This window comes from Mesocricetus auratus, unplaced genomic scaffold (genome assembly GCF_017639785.1).
Source record: "Mesocricetus auratus isolate SY011 unplaced genomic scaffold, BCM_Maur_2.0 Super-Scaffold_100676, whole genome shotgun sequence".
Classification (NCBI taxonomy): domain Eukaryota; kingdom Metazoa; phylum Chordata; class Mammalia; order Rodentia; family Cricetidae; genus Mesocricetus; species Mesocricetus auratus.
In genome coordinates, this window is record NW_024429266.1 from 154303737 (window position 1) to 154322466 (window position 18730).

Sequence of the window (18730 nt, forward strand, 5' to 3'; positions counted from 1 at the left end):
ATGCAGATAAGCACGAAGGTGGCATGCTCAGTGTTCAGAACCTCACCTAACCTCTTGCATAGAACATTGCCTTGCCTGTGACTGGCTGGGGCGGTGGGCAGCTGAACATAGGACTCTGTCAGGTGACAGTCTTTTTTTTTAAGTCCAGGAGCTTCATCTTAAACCCCAGAAGACAGAGATGGCTAGGCTTTCCCAGTCATATACCTCATCATGAATCACTGTGTTTAATGATAAAAGGAGCATTTACAATTTCCCTTTTGCAAGTTACCAAGTCTGTGTTAACCATTACAGCACTGGCATCCAAAATGCCTGAGAAAAGATTTTTTTTGAGGGTGTTGTAAATGCTACCTAAGTTTTGCTCCTGAATGGGTTTACACATGCAAGCACCTACATATAACACTATTCTGTTTATGTTGAGGGTAATGTGAAAGTCAGTCCCCACACATGTTTAGACAAGTTTGGAAGTCCTCTAGAGAACTCAGAGGGCTGATACAGATGTGAAAGACTTTGACAAATCAATGGAAACTGACTAAACCCAAAGCATTTCAGATTATTTATCCTTGTCATCTCAGGACATGTGCATTTGAGGCAAATAATGATTCTGTGCTGAGAAACCTGCTTACCAATCTAAGCAACATTACTACACGTTGATTCTGAATAAGGACTGATGCTACATGGCACACTGAGTCCAGCCAGTTCTTGCCATGTGAATCCATGGACATTTATATTTGTAAACTGTTCTCTTGTAAGCTTAGTTTGCAAAGGCCTGGGCCTCTGAATCTGACATGTTCTCTCTGACATGACCAGATTGCGTTCTTAGATCAGTAAAGTTACAGATCATAGCAATGCTTGACAGAGCATAACACAATGTCTGCTAGAAAGACAGAGGCTATAATTTCACTCCTCTACTAAATAATGCATGGAAGATAGGTTGAATGCATCTACCTATGTATTCATCTATTTATTTAGAGACAGAGTCTCGCTGTTCAGCCCAGGCTGGCCTGGAACTTGCTATGTAGACAGGGATGACCTCAAATTTACAGAAATCCACCTGCCTTTGACTTTGAAATGCTGAGCTTGAAGTTGTGTATCACCATGCAAGGCTATTTATTTTACTTAATGAAGTAAGTACATTTTATAATGCTAGGGATTCAGTTAGGGAAGTGTTAAGAGAAGCTTTTTCCTTGAGAGGAGCCATTCCGCCAGCCTGGTTCGTGATCCGCATCAGTCCCAAATAAACACACAGGAGGCTATATTAATTATGAAGCTGTTGGCCTTTGCTTGTTTCTTACTGGCTAGCTCTGACTTAAGTAATTACCCCATAATTGTTAATCTAAGTATGTCTCTTACCGGAGAATGGTTCCGGGCTTCCTACCCCCATGGCATTACATCTTGACTCCCTGTGTTTCTCCTTCCCAGAGTTCTCCTGGACTCCTAGTCCCTCCTATCTTGGTTCCCTATAGGCTCAACAGTACTTTATTGACAAATGCACAGGACTTCCCCCAACATCTCCTCTTTTCTGTTTAAACAAAAAGAAAGGTTGTAATCCTAAAGGTGTTCACAGAAATGAACTTTTGCAAATGGATGTATTTCACTTCCCAGAATTTGGCAGTTTGAAATATGTACACCATACCATTGACACATTCTCAGGCTTCCAATGGGCTACTGCCCTCAGCTCTGAAAAAGCTGATTCTGTTATTACACACCGCTTAGAGGTGATGGCTGTTATGGGTATACCTAAAACAATAAAAACTGACAATGGTCCAGCATATGTCTCCAGTAAATTGGAACAATTCTTCAAATATTATAATATAAAACATGTAACTGCTATACTTTACAATCCCACAGGACAAGCAATAATTGAAAGATCTAACTGAACCTTAAAAGAGATGCTTCATAAACAGCCAGGGAAAACAAAGACACCTAAACATAGGTTACACAATGCTTTACTAACGTTGAATTTTCTTAATGCTGATGAAAAAGGACAAACTGCAGCAGAAAGACACTGGACTACAGAGAAGACTTCTGAACTGAACCAACCGGTGTATTTTAAGGATGTTATGACCTCAGTCTGGAAACCAGGATATGTGTTACGTTGGGGAAGGGGTTATGCTTTTGTTTCCACAGGAGAAGAAAAGGTTTGGGTTCCATCAAAATTAATTAAAATTCGATCAAAACAGAAAACATCTCAGGAGGAGGAAGAGAACAGCCCATCTACAAATTCATATTCCACCATGGGTAAAGTGACCTCCTAAAAGGAAAGAGAAGTGTTTTGTTTTTTGTCTTCACAGGTAAACTCAGCAAAGAATACTGGACATATGGATTCCTGTAGAAGAATGAATAGCTACCCTGGGGACCATCAAACAAACAGTAACTCACTGTGTGGTATCAAAGTCTAAATCTCTCTATATTGTTTTTTCATAGTACCCTTTTATCTTTATTTCTTCACATTCCTCAGTCCCCATTCATTTAACTGAAGCTGGCTTTGGAGTTGGATTGGCTCTCCTACTCTAAACTCAAGCATATTATTTAAATACGATTCAGAATTTCTGTGTTATATCAAAGAGCCATTGATATAAGACAGAAGAAATAAAATGAGGGACTGTTATCTGTGGATTTCTTTTTCTGAACAGTCTAATTTCCTCCAGGTTTTCTATCTTCCCTATTGTCATACATACATTGCATACATATGAAAGTTAAAATATTTCTTTGTTAACATTAATGTTTGAGTTTTCCAGAGAACAAGGGATTTCCTGACAGCAATCTTCAACTGCTTCAGAAAGAGAATGAGGATCCACTTCCTTGACTTCACCTGATTCGACTGGAGGCATCTGAACTGCCCCACATCATTGACTCCATCTGACAAGCACTATCCTGAAACTGGCTTGAAACTACATCACTCTACACAACTCCGGACCAAGAAACTGAAATAGTACATCTTCTACAATCTGGCAAGAGCTTCAAGATGAGAGCTTCAATCAACACTAGAACCCCAGTCAGGAACTTCAATCAAGCATCTCGTGCCATACAGAGACTGTCTGATCTACTGAGATTTTGTTATACTAACATTTTTCTTCTCACAGGTCCCCATGAGATTATCATCGTCCCATCTCAGCAGGAAGTAGTTTTGAGAATTCTACGCCCCCTCTCCCTACTATTGATATTATAAGATAGTTTACACCTGTTAGTGCTAGTTTTCAATTATTTTAGAGTTGGGATTGGAAGGAGGTGTTCATATTTGGGTGTTTCTTTCAGATAAGTTTAGGTAGATAGAATGGATGTTTGATGCATTTTGTTCATGGACACAAGTTAGTTGTCCTTTTTAGACTAAAAGGGGAATTGTAGGAGGAAGTCTGTATGCCGCCATTAAACATATGACTTATTAGAGGCGCATACAGATGAGGTAATAAAAGGATGGTTTACCACACCGCTAACCACACCCACTTTAGGCAGGACTAAAGACATATACGGCTGGACGTAAAGACGTATACGTACGTAGGCGGAACTACGTCACTAGCCAGGCCCACTTTTGGGCATGGCTAGGAGGCATTACGGGGGAAGGTATAAAAGACAGCACACAGGAAGTCTCGGTCTCTTTTCCTGGAGTTCGGCTTCTGGTTCGGCAGCTGAAAACTGCTTGTCTCATCTGGGTTACTTGTTTGGTATCTTGTGAGTAATTTCTACAATAAATACTTAGTTTTACTTCCAGTAAATGTCGCTTATCGTTACAGCGTCCTTTGGAGCCTACAGGGAAGCTCCTGGAAGCTTGTGGTATGTTAGCCAGTCCGCAATACAATTTTCTTTTTAAAAAAGTCTTGGTTTGGGTTTTATTGCTGTGAATAGGCATAATGACCATGGAAACTCTTAAAGAGGAAAACATTTAATTGGGATGAGCTTACAGTTCACACTTCTACATGAATGACTTCACCATATTAACTGGGTGCATGGCAATGAGAAGAAGGACACTGTACTCACAGTTAAATTAGTTGAAGATGCTTAAGGTATATCACACGGTTGCACTCCATAACAGAAACCAGGGGTGGGTTAAATCTTGCTAAGCTCTCCCAATGAACCTAGGAAGAATCTGGACACTCACTTCTTTCCCTTCTTTCTTGGCAGATCTAAGTCATTGCGTGACACTCTTATAACCAATCTAATGTGAAGTCTTTTGGGAAACCTCTGGCAAAACTTTTTTCTTTGTTGATTAAAAGAGAGTACCATCATAAGGAAGGTATTTTTTTTTCACCATCATTCCATTGCCCACTTTCTGCCTTGATGCCATTTGGAGTAACAGCAGCCATGTTGTGGTAATGGGGAAGATGCATGGGTAGAAAATTATCAACAACAAACACAGCAGACATAAAAGGCCTGGTGAGACCAGGGAGTACCTGAGCCAATGCTGGAAGCTACCTGATTGTACACTGTTTCAGTATCTCTTAAGTGATATTCTTTAAAATCTTCTATTGAAGTTGTTCACAAATAAATACATAGTTTTGTAAATATCCTGTTCCTTTAGTAGAGCGTGTGTCTTCCATAAGCAACTGCTGGAAGGCTCTTCACTGGCTGGCACAGGTACATCTGACAAACCCCCCAATATGGTTCCACCTTCCCTCTAGGCCAGCATGTAGCAATGGCCCTGTACAGCTTTAGACGTCTGTCCCCAGAGCATGTCTGAATACACACCTGCATCTGGTTCCCAGCACAGAGCATGGTATGCAAAGCTGTTGGAGAATATGTAGGATGGATGAAAAGCACAGCACTGACACTTTCCTCAGCAACATAAACTTACTTCACTCCTTTTCCTTTCGCACTTGAATTTTAATGGAAACACCCATCATGAGTTGTTTTAAAAGGACTTGAAAAAAAAACTTCAAAAGATTAAGCAAGGTGTGGTGATCCACACCTGTAAATCTTAGTTGTCAGGAGGTAGAATCAGAAGGATCCCAAGTCAGAGGCTAGGCTGGGCTACAAAGCAAGACTCTCTCATATATGAAAGCAGAAAGCAGGGAATAATATTGATGACTAACACCTGGTAAATTAGGAGCTAGACAGATGCCTAAGTCAGCAAAGTTCTTGTTTAACAAGCATGAGGACCTAAGTTCAGATTCTCATATGCAACATAAAAATGCTTGTTATGGTGGCACACACCAGCAATATCAGCGCTTGGGAGGTAGAGACAGACAGATCCCTGGGGCTCCATGACCAGCAAGCCTACTTAAATCAAAGAGTTCCAGGTTGGTGAGAGATCCTCCCCACCCCCAAAGGTGGATGCCACCTGAGGAATGACACCTGAGGTTGACCTCTGACCCCTACGCCCATGCTGACATGGGAGCACATGCACACATACACACAAAGTAATTGGATCCTAAGAGGCTAAGATTGGTCTCTGCCAGGAGATGACAAGATCTAGTTGGTTGTTATAGCACAAGACATAAAAGTCAAAGGTTGCAGCTTCGTGGGTTCAAGTCACAGCTTCACCACTTACTTCTTAGATGCTCATCAGTAAGTGTCTCTATGAAACTCATTCCTTACTCTAACTGGACAGTTTCTAACTCAGGAAGCAGTGTGAAGGTCAGAGAATGGAACCTGCAAACTTTTTATAAAAGACGTATCAGAAAGTGCCTGTAGGTTTTAGATACTATTGCTTTTCCTCTCAGGTACTATCTGGAAATTGTTTTTAAATTTTTTCATTGTATCACATATATCTGATATCTGGCACAACAAAGGCCTTTAATACTTAATTTAAAATGTGAAGAATAGTTTATGAAAGGCCAAAATATCTGATATTCTCAGCATATTGGGGCCCGGGATCCAGATAACAGTGGCCAGAAGGTTCTGTGCAGTGCAGTTCTTTTGGTTAGCCCTCATAGTACCTCAGTTTTCTTAACCAGAAAATGGGAATAATAATGGTATTTTCCATTTCAAGAAGTAGAGTTAGTGAATGGGTTTTATTCGCTGTCTGACAGATAGCATCTAGTGCATAATTGTTGGAGATTTTTGAAAATTTCTTTAATTGTTATTTTAAAATATATATAAAATTGTCTGTGTGTGAGTATGCACACATGTGTATGGGCACCTGCAGAGGGCATCAGATTACATGAAGCTGGAGTTACAGGTGTTTGTGAGCTGCCTGATATGAATGTTGGGAGCTGAACCGGAGTACCCTACAAGGACAGAAAATGCTCTTAACTTCTGAGTCATATCTTCAACCCCTAATGTGTAGAAGGATTTTTCTTTGGGTGGCCAGCTTAAAAAAAGACATGGCAACATTACTAATTATGAAAGCTCAGCCTATAGCTTAGGCTTGCCCCACTAGCTCTTATAACTTAACCTATTTCTATCTATCTACCTGTTACCATGTGACTCATGACTTTTACTTCTTCTCCTGCATCTTGCTCTTTCTCTGAATCTGGCTCGTGACTCTACCTCTCTTTTTCCCAGTGCTCTCTCTGTCCAGAAGTCCCTGCTATACATCCTGCCTAACTACTGGCCATTTAGCTTTTTATTAAATCAATCGCAGTGACACATCTTTACACAGTGTAAAGGAATATTCCACAATGCTAATGTTGGACTGATGGGGAATGTTCATCTGTGTATATGTTTGTCTTATTGTTTGATGAATAAAACACTGTTGGCCAATAGGGAAGCAGGATGGGTGGGACTAGGAGTCGAGGAGGATTCTGGGAAATGTAGTAAAGAGAAGTCGCTAGGTGATCCAGGCAGGAAGTGACATAGCAGGGCAGAATCAGTATATAAGCAGGGACAAGCAGGAAATTGCTCTGTCTCTTCTTTGTGGAGATGCTGGGCAGACACGGTGTAGACCTAGTAAGATAAGGCCACGAGGAAATACATAGATTAGTAATTGTGGGTTAAGAATAAGAAGCCCAAGTTGCCAGCCAACAGCTTATAACTAATATTGTGTCTGTGTGTTTCTTTGGGGCAGAGAAGGGCAGTGGGACCTACCAGAGTCAGGGAAAACCTCACTTTACATTGGGCCTTTACAATCAGCCCTCCAGGAGGCTTAATTCACTGCATTTTTAAATAAAAGCATGCATTTTATTGAAGTGTCCTTGTTTTGTCTCCCAGACACTTTCTAAATCCTCAGATCTTCAGTTACTCACTGGGCAAATGGAATTGTACCGTCTGCCTCACTGTGAGCATTAATATACTAAGGTTTTTATCAAGTAGTATGTCAGTTCTCAATGAATAAAGTAAATTGTTTCACATAAGTACAATGATTCTCATTTGAAAATGTCTAAATAATTAGTTCTATAAATGCCTTTTGCATATTGGATATGGGTAGATCGTTTGTGAGCTCTGGTTAAGATGAACCGTGGGCCCATTCTTCTGTAGCCAGCGATGATGCATAGATGATGCACAGAGGCATCTTCATGTTTCCTAGGAAACCCCAGAAGCACCTCCTGGCAGCCCATAGCAGCAAGCATCTCCTGTCTTTCTACAACTGAAGAAAGGATTGCAGGAGTTGAGTGACAGACCTTTATGGAAACTTAGGAAGTCAACATGTCAGGAAGAAAATCTCCTGGAATATTCACTCACATGGAGAGAGTCAGCTTCCAGAACATAGTGCTCACAGGGAGTGGTTCATGTGCTCCAGACAGTTGACTGCCAGAAAAATAACATCAGTGAGAAAGACACAGATCTCTTGCAGGTAGATTGCAATGGTGTGAGAGGGAGATTTCACTGGAGGAAAACTAGTCATAAGGAAGCAATGGGAAATTTGGACTTCCAGGGTAGGCATGGCAGGCTACTTTCTGTTTCCCTCACTAGTGATCATACCACCCTCTATGGGGATAATGTTTTCTCTTTACTGTGACAGATTACCCTGATTCAAGCAATTTAAAGAAGGAGAGACTGATTTGGGTTCTTGATCTCAGTGGGTGTGGCCATCCTGGCAGGAAGGGGCAATGGGGAGGTCTGTGGCTTGGCTTGTTCATATCTTGGCTGAACTGAAAACATTCCTAATGGTGGCCTCTAAGCTTCATCGTTTGTCATTATTTGCCTATATTTGACTGATAGATCCTAGATAGTAAAGGTGTTCTAACCACCCAGGACAATGGCACCAGGTAGGACCAAGTATTCAAACACATGATCCCATAAGGAGCATTTCTCATTCAGATCATAACAGAAACCACAGGCTCAATATCTTTGATGGTGGGAAGTGGGATGTGTATTCCATGTGGGTCACACAGTTCTCTGACTGTGGAAAGAGGGACAACAAATGAGCCAGGCTCAGTCAGAGAGTTTGATGAACTAGTTCTTGTGTGGATGCTAAGCTGGTGGGCTATGCCAAGGTCTTCTGGGGACTTTCAAAGATGAATCAATGCAAGAGTGTGAGACCAACACAGTGGACAGGAAGCAAGGATGTAAGGCAGTCTATTAACCAGATCATTGTTTGAGAACATGCAGCCAGCCAGCCATGAATCCTCAGAATTTTTCAGTTATAAATTTGGTAACCCCCGTTAGTCTAATCTGATTTGAATTAGTTTCTATCACTTACAACTACAAAAACAAAACAAAAGCAACTCTGACTCATAACTGAGGTACAGGAAAAGTCATGCCAATTTATAATGTGCAGTGCTTTTACCTCAACCCATCTAGAATATTTAATGTGATATCTATGTTGGTCTATGCGGCTCATATTTCCTCAAGTACTTCCCCAGAAACTCACGGTATCTGATTAGACAAACAGAATTTACTCACACAATAAGGGAGCAGAGTGTTTGAAAATCACAACTATATCAAAAACTTGGAACACTTGAACAAGCACACTTCCTGGTAGTAATGATCACACAAGCTTGGCTACCCAAGAGAACTCTTAAAGCATGCCTTTCAAAGTCACATTCTTCCGTTTAGTAATCAGGCTAAAAATAACCTGCCTACAATGTCTGGCTGATGATTGAAACACATTGCCCCAGAAACCCTTGTACCAATTATCTTCAGCAGGCTCTAAACTGGGCTGTCAATATTTGGACGTTGTAGAAAGAGAGAATTCATTTTACATACCCTAGTCTTTCCATTGCTTGACTGTCTCTGTATGGTTGTCCTCTGACCTCTAACCAGTAACTCCATTCCTCAGTGTCTCAGTAAATTTGTGGCTTTACTTTGGTGACATCGTATACCTTACATAAAGGTTTATCTGGAAGTGGTACAAAATCAGGTTTGTCCACTCTGTCCTTTTATACAAGGCCAGGGCATGGGTAGTTCTCAGCTAATCTACCTGTAACTCTTAAAAGGGGCCTCCAGGGTGGACTCTGCTGGCACTGATAGTGTCATTTGTCTTGCTTTTGTCATCCATAGGGCTACTACTGGATTCAGCTCTTACTGGGTACCAGACTCCATGTTTAATGTTTTCTAACAGCCATTAAGTAAGTATTCATAAAACCTCATGACATTACATCTATTGGTGTCTCCAAATCATTCTTCAGAAAACTGAATCTCAAATCAGTTGAGCAAAATTAAGTTTATACCCTGCATAAATGGGGAGTCAGATCCAGGTTCCAGCTCATTTCCCCTGATATCCATAGGCAATTGCTGTTGTGCCTACCGTATTCCCACTCTTTGTGTGGAGCCATTATGGGATGTTTGTGCACTGTGTGAAAATGTATTGCTGTGATTGATGTAATACAAAGCTGAATGGGCAATAGCTAGGCAGAAAGTATAGATGGGACCTCAGGGCAGAGAGAAAACTCTGGGAAGAAGAAGGCAGAGTCACCAGCCAGATGCAGAGGACGAAGCATGAACAGGACTGAGAGATGAAGTAATGAGCCATGCAACAGATGTAGATTAAAATAAATGGTTAATTTAAGTTATAAGAACTAGTGGGACAAGCCTCAGCTAAGGCCGAGCTTTCAGAATTAACAATAAGTCTTGGTGCTGTTATCTGGGAGCTGTCTCTTCAGAGAAAGACTCATTACAGTAGGGTGTTTATTCAAGCGTGCATGTGTGTGTGTGTGCATGTTGTCATGTATGTGGATGTACTTATGTGCATAAGAATGCGTACATGTGAATACACATGCATGAAGAGGCTGGAAGACAACTTCAGATCTTATTTGTGCAGCACCATCCACCTTTATTGGTTGTAATTTTCAGTAATGGTCTCCATCTGTTGCTAAAAGAAGTTTCCTTGAGAGAAGAGGACTACACTATCTGTATATATAAGGAGAGATATTTAGAATGTAGTTAGGTATTAGGGTTGACCAAGACACTCTCAAGACATTACAGACTATTGTTATTGCCCCTCCTCTGTCCCTAGAGGAAGAAGGTAAGTCCCTGTCTTAATTACTTTCCTGTTGCCATGACAAAGTACCATGATCAAGGCGACTTGTAAAAGAAAGCATTTAATTTGGGGGCTCAGAGTTCCAGAGGGTTAGCATCCATGACCATTATGGTCAGGAGCATGGCAACAGGCAGCATTATCCACAATCAGGAGGCAGAGAGGGCTGAGAATAGCTTGGACTTTTGAAACCTCAAAACCTACCTCCAGTGACACACCTCCCCCAACAAGACCACACTTCCTTATCCTTCTCACACAGCTCCTACAATTCAGGTCTACAAGCCTATGGAGGTCATTCTTACTCAAACTAGTGCATTCCACTCCCTGGCCCCCATAGGCTCATGACCACATTATAATAAAAAAATACATTTAGTTCAACTTCAAAAGTCCCCATAGCTTTTCCACAAAGTTTAAAAGTTCAAAGTCTCTCCTGAGACTCAAGGCGCTCTCCTAATTATAACCCCCTATAGAAATCAAAAAGCAAATTACATACTTCCAACATACAATGACACAAAATATATATTACCATTCCATAAGGGGGCATAGTGAGGAAATGTTGGGCAAAAGCAAGAGTGAAACCCAGCAGTAAAAACTGAATCCTGAAACTCCATATTGGATGCTAATGGGCTTGAGTGGCACTTTCCTGACAGTTTCGCTGACAGTAACACACTTCCTCTCTCAGGCTGGTTCTATGCCCGGTCTGCAGCTCTCTGTGGCAGGTATCCCACAGCTCTGGTATCTCCAACATCTTTGGATCTCTAATACAATTCAGGCTTCACTTCTGCAGCATCATGGAACATTCTCTCTGGGCCTGGGTGCCGGGACTCCCCTAACTTTCACATGGCTTCAGTGGCTCTCATGAACCACAGGGAAGATTCCACAAGCCCGTTGCTCCTATAACCTTTATGACTCTAAACTCAGAACCACAAAGCAGAAGCTGTCATGTTCCACTCCCTGTTTGGGATAGAACCTGGCTGCCTCCTTGAATTACATTTGTATAAGATTTGTTTTGGCTGTTGCTTTAGTAACAGTTATCCTTAGGCATTTTCATATTACAAGGTGGAAGTTTAGCTAGGCGGGGTCTTGCTTGCCCTGAGGTTACCACTCCCTTTATTGCACTTCCCATCAAGCCTCTCATCTCTTTCAGCACAAGCCTCCCTCCACTGTTAAATTTCCTGGTGCCCCCTTTCTCCTTAAATTGTACATTTTATGTTTCCCTTTGCCCTACTTGCTCTTTGTCATTGCAGATCTTCATGAGAGGGATTACTAATAACCAAGTGACAGAGCTATTATCAGGGTTAGAATTGGGGTTATAGTTTGATTTCCTCTGAAAAGAAGATTTATCTGCTTTGCTTTTGCTTCTCAGTCAACCTGTGCTGTTGCGTATTGTCCATCAGCCACGTTAGCCTGGTCCTCGAATCACTCAAGTCGTGGGCTTAGGGAAGGAACCTGCTGCTATTTCCTATGCACTTCCCTTGGGGGTACAAATGTGACCTTTAAAATGCCAAAACTTCTGTTCCCAAGAGGACTGCTAAGTTACTTTCCTGTCTTATTTTAACATGTAATATCCAAGAAAGATACTAATGTGGAAAATTCTGAATTTGGCATATATACCACCCCTGGTTTGCCCTCCAGCAAAAGCTCTGTGTACTTTTTCCTTACAAAACAAAACAGGCCCACCAGGCAGTGGGAATTTGGTGCTTAAGGTCAACCTCAGCAGTGCAGTTTTACCCCTAGACTAAGCATTTGGGGGGCACCTTTAGTGATTAGCATTGCCTTGTGAGTCTACTGTTATAATCCCTCAGAATTTGCTCAAGAAGGATACTATAAGAGGAACGGGAAAAATGCATCCAGTTTTGGTAACAGACAGGGATAGTTCTCAAATGGGATGAACAGAGATGAACCAGCAGGGGAGCTTCAGGCAAGCTGCTTACTGGACTCCTATGTACCAGTTAGTTTCCAGGAATTAGAATCCCCCAAGTCCTGACACTGTAGAGGTAACAGTATGACAGATTAAAACAATAAAAGTATTAGAGACAAATAGATGCTTTTTAAAGGGAAGGCAAGTGTGACTATTAAATATAGACACAGCCTTTTTGAGAAGTTGATAGCTCTGCTTAGGGTTCATTCTTGACTTTGAGAAAAAGGGACCTGAGAAGGCCTTTGGGGAGATGGCTCAGTGGATTAGGTGAATGCTATGAACATGTGGCAGATGGAGCTCATATCTCCAGAACCTGTGTAATGCTGGGCAGCTGTGGTGGCCCACCTGGAAGCTCAGCACTTGGGATGCTGAGGCAGGGGAACCCCAGAAAAGAGAAAGCTAGACTAGCTGATTGGTGAGCTCTTTGTTCAGATGAGGACCACTGTCTCAATATACAAGATGGACAGTGAGCTAAGAAGACATTGATCATCAGTTTCTGACCTCTGCATGTATGTGTACATTGGCGTAAATACACCACATGGCACCCGTGAACATGCATACATGAACACACACACACACACATACTCTCTCTAAGAAAATAAAGAAGAGGAAGAAGGAAAGAAGGAAGGAGACATGTGTATTGAAAAGCTCAGGGTGGCTAGGGAAAAGTGAACCTGGGAAGGAAATGAGGCCCTGTCAAGAGTCAAGGACTATATTGGGTGGTCTTTAGAAGCCATGAAAAAAGATACAGGAAGCAATAACTTTTCAAATAAGCCTCACTCTGGGAAAATATCTGTACAAAAGACCATGCCATTCCCATAAGCAGTGGCCCATGTTCTAAAAGAGTGCTTTCTAATTTTATATTTCACTTTAGTTTTATAGGGGAGGCAGAGTTGTTAGTTTTCCCTGGGGACACAAGAATTGCCTTGGGAAGGGGTGGAGTTGTGTGAAGTGTATCACTCCGGTATCAATCTGAACCTCTTACACTATAATGTAACCCCTACTCACAGTAAGCAACTTTTCCCTACAAGAGGGAGCTACAACCCACAGTGCCTAAATCATATGTACAGTGTGGGGGGGTGTCATTCACCCTAACTTCCAGCTCAAATTTCAAGCTTCTCTACTTTATGAAGATAACACCTGAAACACAACACAACCAAAAATCAAACTTATTTTTGTCTATAAACAAGTTAGTTTTGTCTCCATTTTTCATGTTAGCAGGTATCAATATGGCACCAAATTGGTACAGGCTACCTGTCTAGTCAGTAACCATCACTCATCTGAATGAACAAGTTAATAAGTGCATAAAGTTCTAGAACCAAATGAAAAGGGGCATAAGAGAGGGAGAAGGGCTGGAAAGTCATGTGCCTGGGAAGGATATCTTCAGCACTTCTGAGCCTACTTCATGGAGGCAGCCCTGAGCCTCACCTGAACATTGGAATTACCTGGGGGTTGTGTAAGACCATGCAGATTCTCCTGCAACCTTAATGTGGTTTGTTGTTGTGCAGCCCAAAAGTCCAAGTTATTCAAAGATTTTCCTGATGAATGTCTTAGGCATCCCAGTTGCAAGCAACTCTCCAGGAGTTACTGAAACTGAAGCCATCATTTCTTGGGCCTCTTGCAATTTCTTTTTGTGCATATGTGTGCAAGTATGGATTTGTGTGTGTGTGTGCATTGTGGTAGTCAGAGACCAACTTGGGTATTATTCCTCAAGTGTTGCCCATTTTTTAAGAGAGAGGGTCTCCCACTAGCCTGAAGCTTGCCAACAAGGCTAGTCTAGCTCACCAGCAAGTCCCAGGAATCCACTTGTCTCTGATTTCTCTAGCAGTGTTTCTTTAGTCAATGACCTCAGTCAAACTCTAGAGTCACCAGGCAATGCTAGTCACAGAAGAAGCCCCCAAAATAACTAATCTAAAGAGGGAGTTAATTGCTGGTACTTACCTTAAGCATCAAATTCCCACTCACTATGGGAATACCATTGTCTTTATGAAAAAGTATATGGAACAGGGGGACTACAGTGGCCCAAGATCCTGCTCTCCTGCCTCCTGAGCGCTTGAATTGTCAGAGAACTTCCTTATCCTCTCAGAACAATGCTTAAGATTAGACACAGGCTACTTTTGTCCAATCAGTCATCTTCATTCACCAAATACCACCTCATTTCTTTTCACTACTGTTGTTTTTATGTACTAGGCTGAAAGAGTCCTGTGAGCAAAAACTATTTGCTTTTAGTTCCAATGAAGAAAGAAAGATGTGCCCTGACCTCCTGAGCATGTATAGGTGTTGTAGCCATGGAGGCAGCTTCTCCTGTGCTATACCTTTCTAGAGCAAATGTGGGCAAACATGTAATCTCTCTTTGTTGATCTGTAAAATAAGCATCATGGTAGTCTCTGCCTCCCAGAGATTTAATAAAAGTTAAATAAGATGATGCCTTATCTTGTTTCCTATTGAGCCAGTATGTAGTTGCTTAAGGAAGACTTTTATCATGAGCTTATTCAGTTACATATGTTGACAGGTGAGATCATGTGTATTCCTCTCCCTGAGTCCTTTCCAGGACCTAGTCAGATGGCAGTAAAGCTGGCCCATTGAGGGATATTCACTAGAAAGCCTGGTAGCCAGGCTGTGATGTAATTGGGCCCCATAATCCCAAAGGGAATGATACTATTAGGAATTGTGGCTTTGTTGAAGTATGTGTGGCCTTGTTAGAGGAAGTATGTCACTGTAAGATTGGGCTTTAAGGTCTCTTTTGCTCAAGCTTCACTCAGCATGACAGACAGATCATTTTTCCTGCTGTCTTCTATCAAGACATAGCCAGTACCATGTCTACCTACATGCTGCCATGCTCCCTGCCATAATGATAATGAACTGAAGCTTTGCAACTGTAAGCAAGCCCCAATTAAGTGTTTTACTTTATATGAGTTGCCATGGTCATGGTGTCTCTTCACAGCAATAGAAACCCTAGCTAAGACACATGGTTAAAGCAGGTGAATGGTGTTTAGTTAGGGCTGTTTGCTGCCTGTGGCTAATGTGGGCTTTCCCAAAGTGTGGGATGCTTCCAACTGTTGAACTTCCCACTTGGGAGCTAGCTTCACCCTTGAATGAGGGTTCTAAGGGAAGGAAGTAGAAATTTAAGTTTATTAAGGCCTGGACATACAAATAGATTCAATATCACGTTCTTATTTTCCTGCTCAAAAGAGTTCTAGTGCCTTGCAGACTTAAGAGAAGAGTGTCTTAGTTAAGGTTTCTATTGCTGTGATAAAACACCATGACCAAAAAGGAAGTTGTGGGAGAAGGGTTTATTTGGCTTACACTTCCATCATCATTGTGGTGGGTTGAATAGGAATGGCCCACATAGGCTCATATATTTTAATTTTTTGTTATTAGGGAGTGGGTGCTATTAGCAAGGATTAGGAGGTGTGGCCTTGTTGGAGTAGGTGTGGCCTCGTTAGAGGAAATATGTCCCTAGGGGTGTGCTTTGGGCTTTCAAATGCTCAAAACAGGCCCAGTCTCTCTCTCTCTCTCTCTCTCTCTCTCTCTCTCTCTCTCTCTCTCTCTCTCTCTCTCTCTCTCTCTCTCTCTCTCTGTCTCTCTCCAACATCATGCCTGCCTGTGTGTCACAGTGTTCCACACCATGACGACCATGTACTAACCCTCAGAAAACCTGTAAGCAAGCCCAAGTTAAATGCCCCCCTCTATAAGACTTTTCTTTATGAGAACCTTCTAAGTCTTGTTTTTTTCCCAGCAATATAACATTGACTAAGACAATCATCAAAGAAAGTCATGGCAGGAACTCAAACAGGGTAGGACCTGGAGGCAGTAGCTGATACAGAGACCTGCTTACTGGCTTGTTCCTCATGGGTTGCTCAGCCTGCTCTCCTAAGAACCCAGGACACAAGCCCTCCTACATCAATCACTAATTAAGAAACTATACCCACAGGTTTCCTACAACCCAATCTTATGGATGAATTTTCTTAATTGAGGGTCCTTCCTCTCAGACGACTTTAGCTAGTGTCAAGTTGACATAAAACTGTTCAGCACAGTTAGCCACCTCTCCAATGGAAGAATGATGCTCCGGTTTTGTGTTTGAACCAACGTCATTTACAAAGCATATGGCAAACTGTGCAGCATATTAAATTATAATATTTCAAACAGCATCTATTGTAGTAAGAACCAAAGAATCTCAGCATGGTATTCTGATCTTTTCATAAAGTTAATGGAAGTTGCGATCAGCACACGAGTGAATAAAAGAGAGAGGCCACAGTAATCACTGAAAAGAAGCATCCCCTTCCCTGTGGGAGGCATTAGTCACCCTATATTTGCTGAATGGCATCAGACTGCAGGAAGTTCCTGTCAGAATCCTTCCAAGGCAGCTATTGTGAGGTTGTCTGGCAGAGGGGGCTTCCGGGGAGACTTATTTCATTGCCACTGATGGGTGTGATAAGTGCTTTTGTGTTAAGGTGGCACCATCCACAAGAAATGGAATGAGTCGCTGAGTGAAATCATAGCATCTAAGGTTCTACCAGGCTGAGAGAAATGGAACTGCCTCAACAGGACTGAAAGATCAAGGAAATCCAATCTTGGGATGTACATAGGGTGAGAGAGAATGTGGTGCCTCAACTACTAGCCTATAAGGATGATCCTGAATTCTTCTTAAGGCAAAGATAACTTATTATTTACAAACTGTGTGACAGAAGGAAAATTACATATGATACAAGCAAATAGTGCCCTAGACTTAAAAAGTAATTCATTATGGCCTAGGAATAAAAATGTTAGTAAAGTGCTTGTTGCTTAAGTGTGAAAATCTGAGTTTGATCCTCACAACCCATGCAAAAATGTAGGATGTGGTGGTGTACACTTGTAGGTCCAGCATTGGGAAGACAGAGAGGAAGATCCCGAAGGTCCACTGAACAGCCTGCTTGGCCTACTCCCTAATGTCCAGGCCAATAAGATAATCTGTCTCACAAAAACAAGAAGTCCAAGGTTGGCCCCTGACTTCTACATGCATGTGCATAATATGTGCACCCACACAAACATGCACTCACACAAACACACCACACATATAGAAGATAGTTCCTCATGACAAAGTTGAGTTTGTTATTACAGTTATCTAAGGCAGAAGTAGACTTGAGAGTGAACCAATATCATTAGCCACATTAATACATGAAACTCCCTTCAAACATGGGCTTCAGCACCATAGCCTTATTTGACACCCTGACCTGGGCTGGCCTTTGACTTACTTTAATTAATTGAATGTGGCAATACAGACAATGGTGCCAATTCCAGGGGTATCCCAAAAGTTAAAATCAGTGAGGTAATCAATATGCAGGTTTGTTTTTTGTTCACTTGACACAAACTGTGTCATCTTTGAAGAGAGAACCTTGGTTGATAAGATATCAACATCAGATTGCATGCAGGTAAATCTGGGGGAGCATTTGCTTATCAATTGATGTGGGAGAGGTCAGCCCCTGAGAAGGTGGTCCTGGGTTATATGAAAAAGCAGTTTGAGAAACTCAGGAGAAACAAGCCAGTGAGCAGCATTCCTCCATAGTCTCTGCTTCAGTTCCTGTTTCAGAGTTCCTGCCCTGTTTTAGTTCCTGCCTAGCTTCTCTCAATGATGGACTGTGATCTGGGAAGAGTTAGCCAAATAAACCCTTCCCTCTTCAAGTCGTTTTCAGTCATGGTGTTTATCACAGATATAGGAAGGAGCTGGGACAGACAATGTAATAACCAAGATAAATAAAAGACACAAGCATCAGAAAGGAGAAAAAAGAATTTCCATTTTTAAAATGATATGACTTTGTATTAATAAAATATAAAATATATATTTTATTTTGATTTACCTAATTATATAAACTTGCTGGATATAAAAATAAGATGGGAAAGAAATATAATAAACTTTTTTAAAAATTTAAAAATTAAGTCTACAAACCCAACTGTACTACTATAAACTAAAACCCAGAAATGAAAATTTAAGAAAATAGCACTAATAATAGCATGAAAAATATGTATGAATAAAACTAACAAAAGAGGTAAAGACTTCTGGACAACTTATAAAAATGTGACTAACAATTATTAAGAACACCAAAATGCTCAAAGATCAGAGGCCTTAATAATGTTTAAAATACAGCTTCTCTCCCAGTGAAATCCCTCACCCTAATGTTTAGAACCCAGTAAGCTGATTCCAATATATTAGAGACTGACAAAGGGCAAATAAGAGACAACAAAATAAGAGGATATGCCTTATCAAATATCAACAGGAACCAAGCCAGAGCTAAGTGCAGGGCAGAAATAGGCCAATGGAGCAGTGGAATGAATTCAATTCAGATATTGCATTACTTTATATAGTATTTTGAATATTGTATAAATTACCCTGTATAGTTAGGGGTGTTTCCTGTATGACAGAGGAAATGGCAGTTTGGTAAGGAAAGAACAGTTTAGGAATATTACTGTAACAATGGGGCATCCTTGTATAAGCAGAACTATCCCAAGTCTGTAATCCTAAAGTCTGAAATGCTTCA

The 18730-nt window shown here is 41.3% G+C and overlaps 2 long non-coding RNA genes across 2 annotated transcripts in view; both read left to right on the top strand.

Moving 5' to 3' along the window:
* The window catches only part of LOC106021214, a 293439-nt gene extending 291090 nt beyond the window's left edge, over positions 1 to 2349 (top strand). The window contains exon 5 of the long non-coding RNA XR_005873623.1: positions 2292 to 2349. This is a non-coding gene — a long non-coding RNA (uncharacterized LOC106021214). The remainder of the gene's footprint in view (positions 1 to 2291) is intronic.
* A 1277-nt stretch (positions 2350 to 3626) lies between these two features.
* LOC106021200 overlaps positions 3627 to 18730 on the top strand; it is a 35165-nt gene continuing 20061 nt past the window's right edge. Inside the window, exons 1-2 of the long non-coding RNA XR_001196533.3 lie at positions 3627 to 5502; positions 9319 to 9386. This is a non-coding gene — a long non-coding RNA (uncharacterized LOC106021200). The remainder of the gene's footprint in view (positions 5503 to 9318; positions 9387 to 18730) is intronic.